Source organism: Phaseolus vulgaris, chromosome 11 (genome assembly GCF_051622355.1).
Source record: "Phaseolus vulgaris cultivar YP4 chromosome 11, ASM5162235v1, whole genome shotgun sequence".
NCBI lineage: Eukaryota > Viridiplantae > Streptophyta > Magnoliopsida > Fabales > Fabaceae > Phaseolus > Phaseolus vulgaris.
In genome coordinates, this window is record NC_143508.1 from 43,526,593 (window position 1) to 43,542,830 (window position 16,238).

The window sequence follows — 16,238 nt, forward strand, 5'->3', positions numbered from 1 at the left end:
TTCTAGAATTCTTCCATGTGCTAGAAGTTCTAGAACCTTATACTCCACTTAGGCTAATTGTGGGCTGGACCTAAGTTTAATTAGGAGTAGGAAACTCTAATTAAACTTAGGTTAGCATTTTTGGTACCACTTTGCATGTTTCAACACATTTACAAAAATATTTAAACTATGCTACTTTGACTAGAAAAATAAGAAACACTATGACACACTAGAGTCTATGACATGTAAAATGTGTCCTCTTGAACCCTCTTTCACTATGACTCTAGTGATTGCCTCAAGGTAGCATTTTGGTGGCATTTCAAAGGGTTGGTGCTGGGGCCTCTTCCATCATCCCCTCCCTCTTGAAAAGGATTTGTCCTCAAATCCATTGTTTCTTCTTCTTCATGGCTAGGGAGATGGATGTATATGGCTAGATGGTGTCCATCATCTCCACCTTCTTGAGAAAATCTATCCTCAGATCCATAGTGTTGATCTCGGATAGCAGCCTCTTGCTTCTTCAACTATGCTTGTCCTCCCGGATCAAACTTCCATCTAGGGGAATTAGCAAATAAAGCAAATGAGTTAGTTGAAGTAGTTATATATAAATCAATTTTATGAAGTTGCCATTGTTCCGACCGGTTGACCTGGGTCGTCTCTACGAGTGGCTTGTCCTCACGAGTTGGAGCATCTTCGTTCTGTCTTGTCTATGAGTACCTGAAAAAGAAGAACAAAGGGGCGCCCTCGCGGCTGTTTGCACTCCGACGCTCAAGTCAGCCAACGAGAAACATCAAAGGTGACGCACCCCCGTATTGGAGCACTTGAACGAATGCTCTGAGGTTGGTCGAAAAATGTACTGAAGGACTAAAACTGTGTTGCCCTAATTTCCTTGTGCTCACAGCTGGGTGTGCCGTCAAGAACAACTAGGGTTTAGTGCTCTGTATAACTATGAAAGCGTACCTCTGCAAATTCTGTTAAGGTTACCTTTATAGATAGGTTTCTTCTCTCTCCAAGCCGTTATGCTTTTGGACGCGTGGCTCGCATCCAGCCCTGCACGTGTCGCCATCTGAGCTGGGATAGCAGGTAGCGCCCAGCCCTACACGTGTCGTCATCTGAGCTAAGGCAACTTGAGCGTCATTTCTCCATCTCTCCCGACCCTACACGTGTCATCATCCAAGTTGGAGTAACTGGTGACATCCAACCCTACACGTGTCATCATCTGGATTGGGGCAACTTAAACGTCATTATTTGTGTAGTAACCAGCCGCACAGCTAAGTCCTCAACTCAAAGGAGCAACCTAGCACATAATGCGTTGTGAAACACCACCCGACAAGGCGAGTATCGGATGCAACAAAGTGCATCATCTCTGTGATATCGCTCATCGCGAATGGCACCCTCCTTACTGCTACGCCATGCATGTTCTAGCTGGGGAAACCTTGCCACCAACAAATGTCCACTCTGGGAATCCTGTCGCTGATGAGCAAGGTGTTCCCCCCAACCCACTCGACCTTCATGCCCCATGTTGGTGCCACAATCGTCTCACTGAACTTACACGCTTGAAATTACCCTTCTGAGCCCTCAACAGCTTTAACTAAGTTTGCTGGGAGATCCGGCAATGTGCTCCTTGTGGCGGTGTGTAAACCACCCGATCTCCTAGCATTCCCGGGCAATCTCTGATCATCCGTTCTCCTAGCACTCTCATACGGCGACTGCGACGTAACTCTGGTGACCGCCGGTTACGCACACTAGAGGTCGGAGAACGCCAATTCAGCGATCGGCGACTATGCCCACTTCTGAACCATTCATCTTTTCTAGCCTACGCGTTCCATTGAGCACGCCCCACCCGAGCACGTGCAAGACACGTCATCACGCCTGATGACCTGGTCGGTACAGCCATTTTTGTTTTTCTTTTGCTTTTGGCAACTTTTTACAATATTTCTCTTTTGATCGTTGTATGTGTTCTTTAACCCTCATTTTAAAATTTTCAATCTTTGTTACTTTTTCCTTAGGCACAAATCCTTTAGGAAATGGTAACAACTTAAAAGGAGAAAGAGAATTAAGTCCACTTACAATTTCAATTGTAGAAATATTAGTAGTCTTGTGAACTACTTTATGGTATGTATGCTCATCTCTAGAGTTGTGTTTGTCCTTTATGATTATTCTAGGCATAGTAGAAAGAGCTAGGTTTTCAATTGTATTTTGACCATTCTTTTGAGGATGATAAGAATTTAAAGTGTACAACTTAGTTGCAAGTTTTCCCAAGAGAATCCTCAAATCATGGTTTGCGAAATTTGGAGCTCTATCCAACACTATGCTTGAGGATAAACCATGAAGATGTATCACTTCTCTAGAGAAGAGTTTATCCATATCCATGAAAATGGAATCAAAACCTTTTGGTGTCCTAGGAAGCTCTAATATGAAATTTAGGCTTGTGTCTTCCCAAGGATCATTTGCAAAAGGTGAAGGAGTATAGAGTTCATGAGACATTGCCTTAGGTGTAGTTTTAAAACAAGAAATGTATCTAGGGTAATGTCTTTGAACCTCCTTTCTCATGGGTGACAAAAGTTTTCCTTTTAAAAGCTCTAGAGTTTTATCAACTCTAATTTGGCCCATGAGTTCTCCTTCATGAAGAATTTTTCTCTTATGTGTAAAGGTAGTCTTGTTGTTACAACCATTGTTTATGAGAATTTGTACATTTTGCAATGGTTGTCTCAATAAGACATGACAAGTTTCTTTAGGCACTAGCTCACATAAAAATTTGTCTTTGTAGATACCTATAGATAACTTGACCTTCACTTGGTGATATCTTAGCACATATGAGAAATAATCTACTTCATCTTTATCTATGCAAGCCTCTTTCAAGGATTCTTCTTTTGTGACTATGCTTGCAAGTGTTCCTTCACAAAAGGTAAGGCTAGGTTTTTCAACGAGAAGCATGTTTTCAAAGGTATTTTCAAATTCTCTTTCTTGTTGAAGGACCTTGTGGGAAGGAACACTCTTTTCCCACGCCTTTTGTTTCTCAAGGGTTTTATCTTCATTTTCTATTTTTAATATGCTTGTAAGGGGTGTTATAAGATATTCCTCATTCTTTCTAGATTCACACCACCCCTCACTTGGCTTTTCTTTTTCTTTTTCTTTAGCTTCCCTTTCGTCTTCCTCTCTTTTCTTTTGTATCTTTCTTTCCTTCTTTACTTTATGGGAAACAAACAATTTTTCTACCCTCATTTCCCAATCTAAGCAAGCTTCTACATTTTCTTTTCCATGGAAATGGGGTAGGTCTACCCTAACCTCTCTTGGGCTTTCTTGTTCTCTTCTATCTCTTCTATGTCTTCTAGGGGGTGCTTGATAATAATCATTTATTCTAAGGCTTCCCTCCCCAAAAGAATCATGATCTTTAGAGATAGATGCATGAGAAGGTAATTTTTTTGAAATGTGAGACTTCTCATCCTTTGCTTTAGTCAATTCATTAGTTTTGGTCTCATTCTCCAATTGTTTAGATGAAATTGATTGCGTGATTATCATGTAATTAACAAGAGTTAAATTGCAAAGAAATTAAATGGCACTCCCTTTGTTGTTTTTTTCTAATTGCATTCCCTTTGTTGTTTCTTCTTTGTTGGGCCTTCCAAGGTGTGTGGTGTATTTAGTATGTCTTTGTTGCTGCCCCTTGCCTTTGATCCTCTTGGAATTAGGTGATTAAATTCTTCAATCCAGCACCTATTAAGCAAAGCTAGACTCCCCTCAAGTCAATTCCCACTCAATAAGTACCAATTGATATTTAATCCACCACCAAGCTTAGAGGTCAAAGAAATAAAGCAAGAAACAAATTAATTTGAAAAAAATAGTACCACACAAATGGAATTAAATGTGACACAACTTAGAAAGAGTTCTATTGAAATTAGACAAGCAAATAAAAAGGCACTCAAAGAAAGGATGGCACACAAAAAGGAACCTATGGAATAGCGCTAGATTTGATTTAAAAACCAAAAACAACACCACTGAAACAAAATGTTGTGGTCCAGAATGCGTGACTTTCACAGATTTATGCTGAGCTGACTTTTTAATATTTGCTTCTAAAATCTGATATTCAAACAAATCAAGATCTTAACAAATTTTTAGCGTTGGTTTCACTCCAAACGCATGCACCATTTAATTTTAATAATTTTTTTAAGATCAGTGCTCAGAACCGCCAGATGTAGCGTCAGGATTGCACACTTTTTTTGTAATATTTATCTTTTTTTCTATTTCTTTTTTTCAACTGATTCTTTTTTTGTTCTTTTACTAACACCTCAATCTAGTGAAATCCAGAGGCTCAGAATTTTCTTATGTGGTATTTAATTTTCATAAGCAAAATCAGCCAAAACAGAATGGTGTAAAATAGAGGATTCTGAAAATCTGGAAACAAAAACAGAATGATATACCAACAAAAACACAATGGAATTAGTGTAAAGGAATTTGTGTGGATCTAACACATAAATATGAACTCAAACTAAAATGAAAAAGCATCAAAGGATCAAAACACAGCAGATTTCAGATCAAGCATTCAAACCAAAAACAAGAAACAAATAAACCAAGAAAAGTACTACTAGGATTTGTTGACAAATATGGAAACAAATGACTTAGACAAAACTTATGGATTCATAAAATGAAAAGACTCAAGAACATCATATGACCCAAATGAAATTTCAAGGAAGACTCAAATACCTAAAAATAAAAAACAACAACACAAAGATATCAAGAATCCTACACAAAATTGAAAATAGATGTTCAAGCACAATTTTGAACAAACCCACCGATTGAAATGAATAAACAAGCATTCAAATCATATTAAAACACAAAAACTGCAAGACAACTTGGAATAAAGATGAACAACTAGGAAATAAGAAGAACTCAAAAAGAAAATTGCAAAGAGATACTCATCTTTTAAAAACCATAGCTCTGATACCAAATGATGGCATTCCTATAAGCTCTTCTTTGCGTTTTGGTGATGAACTTGCGGAAGCTAGTGGAGGAGATGAAGCAAGGCCTTCCTAGGAAGTATGGGTGCCTTGAAGGTGCATGAGAGTGGGGAATTGGGGAGGTTCGGCCAGCGCCTTTGAAGGTGATGAAGTGAAGATTAAAACCTAGATGCTAGGCAGAGAGTAGTGTATGGCACAAATTTGGCCGCATAACAATACTCTATTCAATCTTACCAAAATGAGAGCCAAGAACCTCCTTATATAGGATTGGAGGGCTGGAATTTGAAGAGCCAAATACAAATGAAATGCTAGCCAAATTACATGCAAGTGTGAGCACATGGAAGCACATGGAGCACATGGCACATGGGAGCACATGGGATGGTGGCTTCCAAAATTCAGCACATGTGAGGTAGGTTCTAGAATTCTTCCATGTGTTAGGAGTTCTAGAACCTTATGCTCCACTTAGGCTAATTGTGGGTTGGACCTGAGTTTAATTAGGAGTAGGAAACTCTAATTAAACTTAGGTTAGCATTTTAGGTACCACTTTGCATGTTTCAACACATTTACAAAAATATTTAAACTATGCAACTTTGACTAGAAAAATAATAAAAACTATGACACACTAGAGTCTATGACATGTAAAATGTGTCCTCTTGACCCCTCTTTGACTATGACTCTAGTGGTTGCCTCAAGGTAGCATTTTGGTGGCCTCTCAAAGGGTTGGTGCTGGGGTCACTTCCATCAGTTATTCTCATTAAGCCCATAAGCGTGACACAAAAATTCATCTAACCCTAAAAAGTTAGGTTAAATAGGGGGCTAGAGGCATAATCCTAGTGTGTTAGATTGAGGGGAAAACACCATTGAGTGAATTATAATCAATTGGGAGGATGAAAGCTGCTAGAAGTATGTGTGGCTAATTCTAAACTTTGAGATTGGGAGTATTTTGTTCAAACTCTTATGTATTGAGTTCATATTTACATATTACAATATTCAATTCTTGATTGATTATTGGTATTGTTGTTTTGCTTTTAAATAGTCGTGACATGTTTGAGAATCTTAAATTTGACATAAAGGTATTTTTAGGATTCTGACCTAAACAACAATACTTAACATATTTGAGTGCTAGAAATAGACTTGAAATGTTAATTTCTATTAATGTCTGAGTGTGATTCTAACTTGTTTTTATAAATATGGGAGAAATTGATATTTAGGAAACATTCTTAAGAATTTTATATGTAAGCAATCGATATAAATGAATTTTCTACGGGTATCAATTTCAACCAAAGGACTTAATATTAACATGTCAATCAAAATACTTGAGTGAAAAAGATGAAACATAATCCCTATTTTTACAATTGAAGCAATTACTCTTTGATTTGTTTTCCTGTTAATTCTTGCCATTATAACATTCTTCAAACCAACTTTTTATTGTTATGTTTTATATTTACAAAAATTGTATTTGAATAGTCAATTGTTCCTTGTGGGATCGATATTTGTCCTTAGAGACATTTATTACTTCTGACAACGTGGTGTTGTTGCCGTAAAAGGTCATTAGTGACAATGAGACTAAATTTTTCATGACTAATTTCTTTTTCAACAAAGCCATAATGCATTAAACATCATGTGTCAATAATCCATAACAAAATAGTATTGTTGAAAGGAAACAAGGTCGTTTATTAAATGTAGCAAAAGCTCTCACGAGATAATCTCATTCACCCAAAATTTATTGGCCATATTTTGTAATACATGATGCGCATATTATGAACATACTCCCCACACCTGTGTTAAAAAAAAATCTCTTGGTGAAATGCTTTACAAAACTACAACATATTTTAATGGATTAAAGGGGTTTGGATCTTTATGCTATACTAGTACTTTCTCAACAAATAGAAGAAACTTTGATCAAACGGTGTTAAAATTTGTTCTTATTGGTTTTAAAATGAAGACAAACGGACATGTGATGTTGAATATTCAATGTAGAGAAATTTTTTTATTTAGGAATGTAATCTTCAATGAACATGTTTTTCCATAGCAAATGGTTCAAGATACGAGCAACCAAACTAAGATTCCTAACATTCATGGTCAAAGTTTTTTTTATTGAATATTACCTTGTTTTCAGTCAGTCATCACAAACCATTCTTGCACCCTGTGATAATGCTGAAAATAAACGTAATAATAAATGTGAATTAGACATTGAGGTTCCAGAATAAGTTTGTTCTCGTATAGACCAAAACCTTAATAAAGATCATGACACAGAACAAAATTGTGAATTAGATGAGTTAGTCTGAATGAATACTATAATAAACAGACCATCTGAGTATCTAAAGGATTATCATTGTTTCCAATACATCTTTAAGAGTTAAATATCCTTTGAATTTTGTTTTTTCTTATAACAATTTATCACCTTCTTACACATCTTTTGTTATGCCTCTTTCTTCACATGTTGAGCCAAACACTTATTCTAAAGTTGTGAAACATGACTGTTGGAGAAAATCTATACAATGTCAGATATTTGCTTTGGAGTCAAATCAAACATGGGAGACTGTTCTTCTGCCTAAGAACAAAGCTGCCATAACTTGAAAATGAGTATTCAAAATAAAATATAAGCCTAATGGGATAGTTGAAAGGTATAAAGCAAGGCTAGTGACAAATGGCTACACACAAACAGAAGGCATGGACTACCTTGATACTTTCTCTCTAGTAGCAAGATGACCACCATAAGATTGATTATTTCTCTAACTTTTTACAATAATTGGGATTTGCCACAATTAGACATAAGCAATACCTTTTTACATGGAGAGTTGAACAAAAATATATACATGGTTGCTCTTGCTGGATTGACTTCTATTCAACCAAGACAAGTTTCTAATTAAAAAGGGCTTTATACAGCCTTGATGTGGTGTTTATTTTACATTCTCTCTCTTTAGTTCGGGTATTTGTATATATTCTGACCCTCTGATTTGATCTCAATGAAAAAATAGAAGAAATATTCTTTCTCATATTCTTTGTCTTCCTTTTTCTCCTTTGTTCCTCTCTGTTATTTTTTTATCATATGGTATAACAGTCATTTAGAGTTTCACCTAGCTAGAGTTTGTTGGCCTTATCAGGCCATTCATTAGCGGGTTTTTACCGGACCACCCCATAAACATATAATCCCACGCACAAGTATGAGGGTCTAGGCGTGAAGGGTGTGTGTTGGAGATCCCACTCCGACTAGAGATAAGGACATTTCATAGGTTATTAGTGGGTGCAAAACTCATCTTATAAGTCGGTTTTATAAGGTTGAGTTGGAATTAAAGTTCACTTCTTAATATAGTATCAGAGTTCTAATAAGAGCTTTGGTTGCTACATTTACCCATGGGTGAAGTTGTTGATCCCTGACAAGATTTTTGTTCACTTCACCATGTTAGTTCATATGATAATCCTTCCTTTCTCATTGTCGCTATTATTCTCTAGGGACCAAACTATCATCATTGGTCTTATTTATTTCAAATGAGCCTCATTTCAAAGAACAAGATAGGTTTCATTGATGGAACCACAAAAGTGCTCTTCTCACTTATACCAGCTTATGGTTTCCAGCATGACAGAAAGCCAATATGTTGATTGTTTCTCCATCCATCGCACAAAGCATCTGTATGGACAATGCCTTTGATATATGGAACATTAAAGGAAAGTTTCTCACAAGGAGATATGACGTGTAATTCTTATTTTCAGGAGATGATATCTACTTTCAAACAAGATTTTAAAAATGATTAGCAGAATGATGAAGTTTTAAAGTCAGAAGTGCAGTCTCAACAATTTGGTTTTACTACTTTATTTTATTATAATTCTAATTACTTTATTATATTATAATTATTATTATTTTATTATATTATATTGAATATAATTATTATTACTTTATTTTCTTATAATTATTATATCTTTATGTTCCATCTTCAACTCGGACTAATATTTATAAAAAAAAGCAAAAATGAAACACAAACTATTTTATCTTATCTGTTATATTTTATATATATTTACATTGTTTGCTTTAAATAAGAAAAATATGTTTTTTTTATATGAAAAATATCTATAAAAATGAATTAAAAGAATGAACATAACATATTTTATTTTATATGCTGTGTTTTACATGTATTTCTTTGTTAGAATCTAATTGAGATTATTATAACTATTATTACTTTATTTTCTTATATTGAATATTAATTTATTATATTATACTAATAAATAATTTCATAAATTATAATTATTATTAATTTCTTATATTATACTAATAAATAATTTCATAAATTATAATTATTATTAATTTCTTATATTACAATTATAATTATTTTATTATATTATATTATAGTTATTATTACTTTATTTTATTACTACTTTATGTTGTATCTTCTACTCTTAGAAATAAAATAAAGAAGTGGAACAAAAAATATTTTATCTTATCGGTTATATTTTATTTGTATTTTTAAGACTTGAATGTAACAAGAAAAATATCTTCTTGTTATCTATATGAATAATATTTATACACTTTAAATAAAAAAAAATAACATCAAATATTTTATTTTGTATGTTTAGTTTTAGACGTATATTTATGATTTGTTAGAATCTAATTCAAATTATTAAATAAATAATAATAATATGAAAATAAAAAATATCTAGAATTAAATTTTGAAAAGTAGTTGTATATGTAACAATAAAGATTTCATTTAGAATTTAAATTTTAGGACTTTTAGTTTTCAAATATAAATAGTAGATCTTTCAAAAGACTTATCACACAAAGTTTTTTTTCCTTTCCTCTCTTTCTCTATGTTCTTATTAGTCACCAAAGCATTCATACTACTTTTTTTGAATTTGTAAAGAACTCGCCAACACTTTCATACTACTTAACTTGATAGCGTGGTAAGTATATGTATATATTTATGGATGTGTATATATATGTGTTATATATATATATATATGTATTGTATCTCTTTATGTATGAATGAATGTGTATATATACTTTATGTATTTTCTTGTTATCTATATGAACAATATCTATACACTTTATATAAAAGATGGAACATCAAATATTTTATTTTATATGTTTAGTTTCACATGTATATTTAGGGTTTGTTAGAATCTAATTCAAATTATTAAATAAATAATAACAATATGTAAATAAAAAGAATATCTAGAATTAAATTTTTAAAGTGGTTTTTTCTGTAACAATAAAGATTCATTTAGAATTTAAATTTTAGGATTTAGAGTTTTCACTATAAATAGTAGATATTTCAATAGACCTATCACATAAAGTTTTTTTTCCTTTCCTCTCTTTCTCTACGTTCTTAGTAGTCACCAAAATATTCATACTACTTTTTTTTTGAATTTGTAAAGAACTCACCAAAACTTTCATATTACTTAACTTGATAATCTGGTAAGTATATATATATATATATGGATGTGTATATATATGTGTTATATGTATATATCTATGTATGTATATATTTATTTATGTATGTGGCATATATATATATATATTTGTATTATATATATAATATATATATATATATATGTATGATTGGGTGATTTTTTTCAAAAAAATTATTTTATTATAATTATAATTATGTTATTTTATTTTATTATAGTATTATTGTTTTATATTATAGTTATATTATATTTATTTAATTTAATTATAATTATTTCTACTTTTATCTTACTATAATTATTATAATTTTATTTTATTATAAATATGTTTTAATTTTTATTATTTTCTTCTATTATAATTATTGTTATTTTCTTATTTTGTAATTATTATTATTATCTTATAATTATAATTATAATTATTATATTATAATTATAATTATTTTATTTTATTATAATTATTATTATTATATTACATTGTATTATAATTATCACTAATTTATTATATTTATAATCAGAATTACTATATTGTATTATAGTTATAATTATTTTATTTTAATATAATCATTATTATTTTATGTTTTATCTTTGAGTAATATATGTAAAAATAAAATAAAAATTGGGACACAAAACACTTTTTCATATGTTATAATTTACTTGTATTTTCATGATTTATTACAATCTCATTCAAATAAGAAAAATATTTTTTTTATTTTTTATATGAACACATCTGTTCAAATAAAAGAAAAGATTGAACATAATTAAATAAATAATAATAATCAAATAAAAGATATGTGTAGAATTAAATTTTGAAAATTTATTTTATCTTTGATAATAAAGATTTTCTTAAGGTTTAGGTTTGAAGATTTAGAGATTTATTTGTATAAATAAAGCATATTCTTTATTTCTTAAGTTATAAGGATTTTTTTTTTCTTAACTCTCGCTCTCTCTTTGTTCTTCAGTTCTCAAAACATTGATACTAGTATCTTTTGGCATCTCATTGACAACATGATAACTGCCATCGGACTGAGGGATATGGATGAAATGAGTGAAGGAAACATTTTTTGGCCTAATATGTGCAGAGTGGCAGTGAGAGAAAATATAGATTCTCATTACTCACTAGATGCTTATGACAATGGGATGGTGTATGGAAGGAGAGCATTCAATGGAGTTCAACATCAACCTATTCATACGAGTTTTCCTAATTCATATAGTTTGGCTCGTAGGTTTTCAGTTGCTCCGCCTAATGCAAGGCACAATGCAATTGGTATCCCTTTGTTACTGCTCTCTAACCATTTGATTCAAGGTAAAATGTCTCATTTTCTCTTTTTAATTATTTTATTATTTCTATGTTGGAGATCACACATTGGTTAGAGTTAAGGTCATTTCATAATATATACGTGGGTGTAAAACTCACCTTATAAACTAGTTTTAAAAGATTGAGCTATACTTAAAGTACACTTTTTAAGATTTTGTGATTGGTTCCATCTAGTTCCTTTCAAATGACGGTTGGCCTTGTTCTCCAGCTCCAACTCCTTCATTAGAGATTGCAACAAATGATCCCCAAAGCAATCATGATATAGTAAGAAGCAGAAGCAGAAGTAGAAGCGACTACAGATTTCTCCATCCACAGTATCAAGCACAACCTACGCAAGAGATGAAAGGAAACTCCATCGACTTTCATCCTCCACTTACACTTCAAACAAATCCTTCAAGCACATTTTTCCATCTGCAGTATCAAGCACAGACTGCGCAACAGATGAGAGGACACTCTATCGACTTTCATCGTGCACTTGCACTTCCAACAAATCCTTTAAGCACTTCTTCAGTGCACTTGACAACTCCTCCACACTGGATGATGTGATTCCCCTAGCCATATAGAGAATGATTCTTGACATTCTTAGGAATCAGCTTGAGTTGGACATTATTGAGGCACTTTTCTTAGAGTTGGATCAATGTTCTAAGACAAGAACTCACCAAAAACTAGTACCAAATCCCAAACTCATTTGGATGTTCCACATATTGTCAAATTGAACCAAAAGAAAAGGAGGAAAGGCAAAAACACTAATTAACAACACAAAACAGTAAGGTACCGAATCAAAATGCTGGAATTGAAGAAGAAAAGATGAAGAACCACCAAGAACACAAATGAACCATAGCTACACATTAACAAGCTGAAATTGCCGAACCAAAACCTCTAGGAACAAGCTAAGACAAGGAAATTAACAAGAGAAGAAAGGAAGGAGAAGAGAATGCTCATGAAGATGGAAGAAAGGTTGGATGATCACGCCACTAGAAGTATGGATGCTCCTAGATGAGTGTGCAAGCCGCCACTTGAGGAAACCATGATCCTTCAAGATAAGACTAGAGAAGAAGGCTCAAAAGCTCTCCAATGCTCACTCTAATTTTGAGTATAGTTTCTTTAGATAAATTCAAATCTCCAAAATACAAAGAGAGCACCTCTATTTATAGCCTAAGGTGCTGAAAAACAAAGCTAAGAGAATTCAAATTCCCCCATAAACCTATTTCAAAACCGGCGCCTAAACCATGCATGAGGAAGGTGTGACCTCTTCCTTCACTTTGGCACCTCCTATTCTACTCCTACACCTATCTACTAATACACCCCCCCTAAATATACACATATTTTTTGTTAAAAAAAATATTAGCTAAAAAAATGAAATTTTTTTTTTTTTTTTAAATATTTACTAATTGATAGTAATATTTATAAAAAAGAAATAAGCAAAAGTCAAATAAATAGAATTACTTTAAAACCAAATTTTGGACATAGAAAAAAAATCATAATTCTTAATAAGGATGTCGAATGAAATGAAATAGATGAAACAATAAATAAATAAATAAGTCATAGTTAAATATATACATATGTGTGTTGAGTCCAAACAAAAACGTGTAAAAATGAATTGCTTTACTCTCTTAAAACTTTTCATATCTTTGCTCAAAGTAGCGAATTGATTATCAACTCATTGGAATCCCTTGTGTATAATAATTGAGAGATTCTAAAATCCTTGTTGTAAGTCATGAATACCATTCAATATTTGACCAAGCATGTTATCAAATGTGAGTGATTGAGCTTGGGCTTTTTCTGCTCTTCCATTGTCATCTTGGCAAAGGAAGATGATGATTGTGTTGTTTTGTCGTCTAAGACATTTGAATACGCGTCCCACATAACGTCTATATCTATTTATTCGTCTTTTTCACTACACAAATAATGATAACAACAATAAATGTTAATATTAATGATAAGGTTTTGGATGTTAAAACAATAACTATATCAGTATAACTTGTTTAAAATTATTTAAGATATTATCAAAGGATATGGATACAGGGGTTCTAAACGTAAACTAATATCAATTATTTCTTTTCTAATTCTTCGTAGTTTTTATTTGTACAAGTGTATAACCTTTATTTGTACAATTTGGGCTTTGATGTAGCGTAGAACATGTTGCAAACCTTGTTGATGATGAGTTGTGAGTTCTTGAACAAATTGGCTGAGAAGTTGAACATCAAAGGTTATGTCGGGTCTAGTGTTGGTGAGATATAGGAGTTTGCAAATGAGTCTTATATAGGGATTGAGATTTTGAAGTTTATCTACACTTTAAAAAAAAATCTTGGTGTTAGACATAAGAGGAATAAAACAAGGTTTACTTTCCAACGTCCAACATTCCAGTTTCTTCCAATAAAGGAGAGGGGGGGTGAATTGTTTAAAGGGGATTTTCGAAAACCTTTTCAGCTAGAACAAAATCCTTTGTATGAAACTCAATCAGAAATTCAGTTAGCCAAGATATAAAGCACAAAAAAGCAAAGCACCAGAAAAACAATCGGTTGTTTATACCAGCAAAGCAATAACAACTGAATTTAAATGAGTTTAAGGAAAGAAAGAGATACACAAACAATTTATACTGGTTCACTCTCAAACCAAGAGCTTCATCCAGTCCCCAGAAGCCACTGGGAAATCCACTAAGGAATCAATACAAATGACACACAAAACCACCAAATGACACCTTGAAACCCTTCAAGAAACACACTTCCTTTGGCACAGCACACACCAAGAATGTTGATCTTGACAACCTCAAGAGCACAAAACACTTCTTGGCTACAACACCAGAAATTACATAGAATTAAGAAAGAATTACACTTATTTACAGAACAAACTGATATCAATACAGATGTAATTCTATTCCACTACCTCTTGAAAAAACCAAAGCTGAAAAGTGAATGTTCAAAACTTGAAAGCAATCTCTCACAACTGAAAAACTCAAAACTGTTTTTCTTGTTTGTTATAACACATAAACAAACTATTTATAGCTTTCAAAGATTGGTCAAAGCATTTAATACAGGAGCGTATTTAGTTGAAAATCATTTAAAGCACACTCAACTAACAAAACAAAATTCTGTTAGGATTTTCAAACAAACAATCGATTGAAATCACGAAACAATCGATTCTTTTGGTTTGACAGCAAGTCAACCAACCAAAACAGTTTTCAAAACCTTTTTCAAAAAGACCTAAGAGTAAAACAATCGGTTGTTTCGACAAAACAACAGGTTGTTTTTCACTTAGTTTGAAAAACACTTTAATCTTAAAAGATTTGAAAACACTTTAGCTTTATATTCAACAAAGAGTGGATTACACAAATAAACTACCCAGATCCTATCCTAAACGCAACAGCCACTCCAGCCTTACATCAAACACTTGGATTTCAATTCTTCAAAGCCTTTGATCACTCTTGGTCAACAATCTCCCCCTATTTGATGAAGACAAATCCCTGGGTGCTTGTGTTGGACTTGTTTGAATCTAAAGCAGTTCTTGCAAAACAAAGTTTCAGCAATACACAACATCTATAACAGTAGGTTAGAATAGCACATATAGCTTGTTTTCTGCATAATCATTACAGCAAAAAAAGCCAGCCAAAATGGCACACCATAAAGCATTAACAGTAGCAGAAATAAAAAATCACTCAAACAGATAGAGTTTGCAGAGTTTTAGACAACACAACACAAAATTCTCCCCCTATTTGTCTTCACAAATTGACTATAGGAAGAGATAAAACAGTGTTCCAGATAAAATAGAGTATAAAAGGAAAGAGCAATGAAACTTCTACGGAGTAAAAACAATCGGTTGTTTCAAACATTCAACCGGTTGTTTTTCTTCAGTCATCCTTGCCATATTGCAGCTCAAGGATCTGGTTCTGAACAACTTCAATTTGTTCATCCAAGGTCTGAAAGCGAGTGTCCATGCTCTGGAATCTGTTGTCAATGTTCTGGAAATTTGTAAAACAAAGATCATGGAGATATCAAGTTTATCCACCATGTATCTTTCAAAAGAAGACATTGAGGGAATCTCATCCCCTTGATGTCCAACACTTGTTCCAGCATCAAAGTTAGTTGCAGGTTGTTCTTCATTTTGAATATCCATATCAGCAACTTGATCTTCTTCATCAAAATCAGCAGCTGCAGCACTTGAGGAACCACCATGATCACCATCTTTGCTTACCCATCTTCCATTTATCTTGGTGAAACCTATTTTTCTTAGTGAACCATTGTTCACTTCTTGTGTTGATTTTACCAACTTAGAGGTTTCATCTTCAAGATTCACTTCAAAATAGAGTAGAAATTTAGAAATTAAAACAGCATAGGGATAATGGTAGTCACTTAACCTCATGGACTTTTGCATATGCTCCTTGATGATATGAATCCAATTCATCTTGACTTTCTTCATGATGCAGTAGATATAGACAAGATCTTCTTCTGTTAAAACAGAATGGTTGCTCCCCCTTGGAGTTAGAATCCAAGTGACAATGAGAGCCAACACCCTTTCATCTAACTTCAATCCTCCAACTGAACACGTTCTTACTTGAGCTTGTGGATTCTTCAAGCACTTTTGTAGTATTGAAT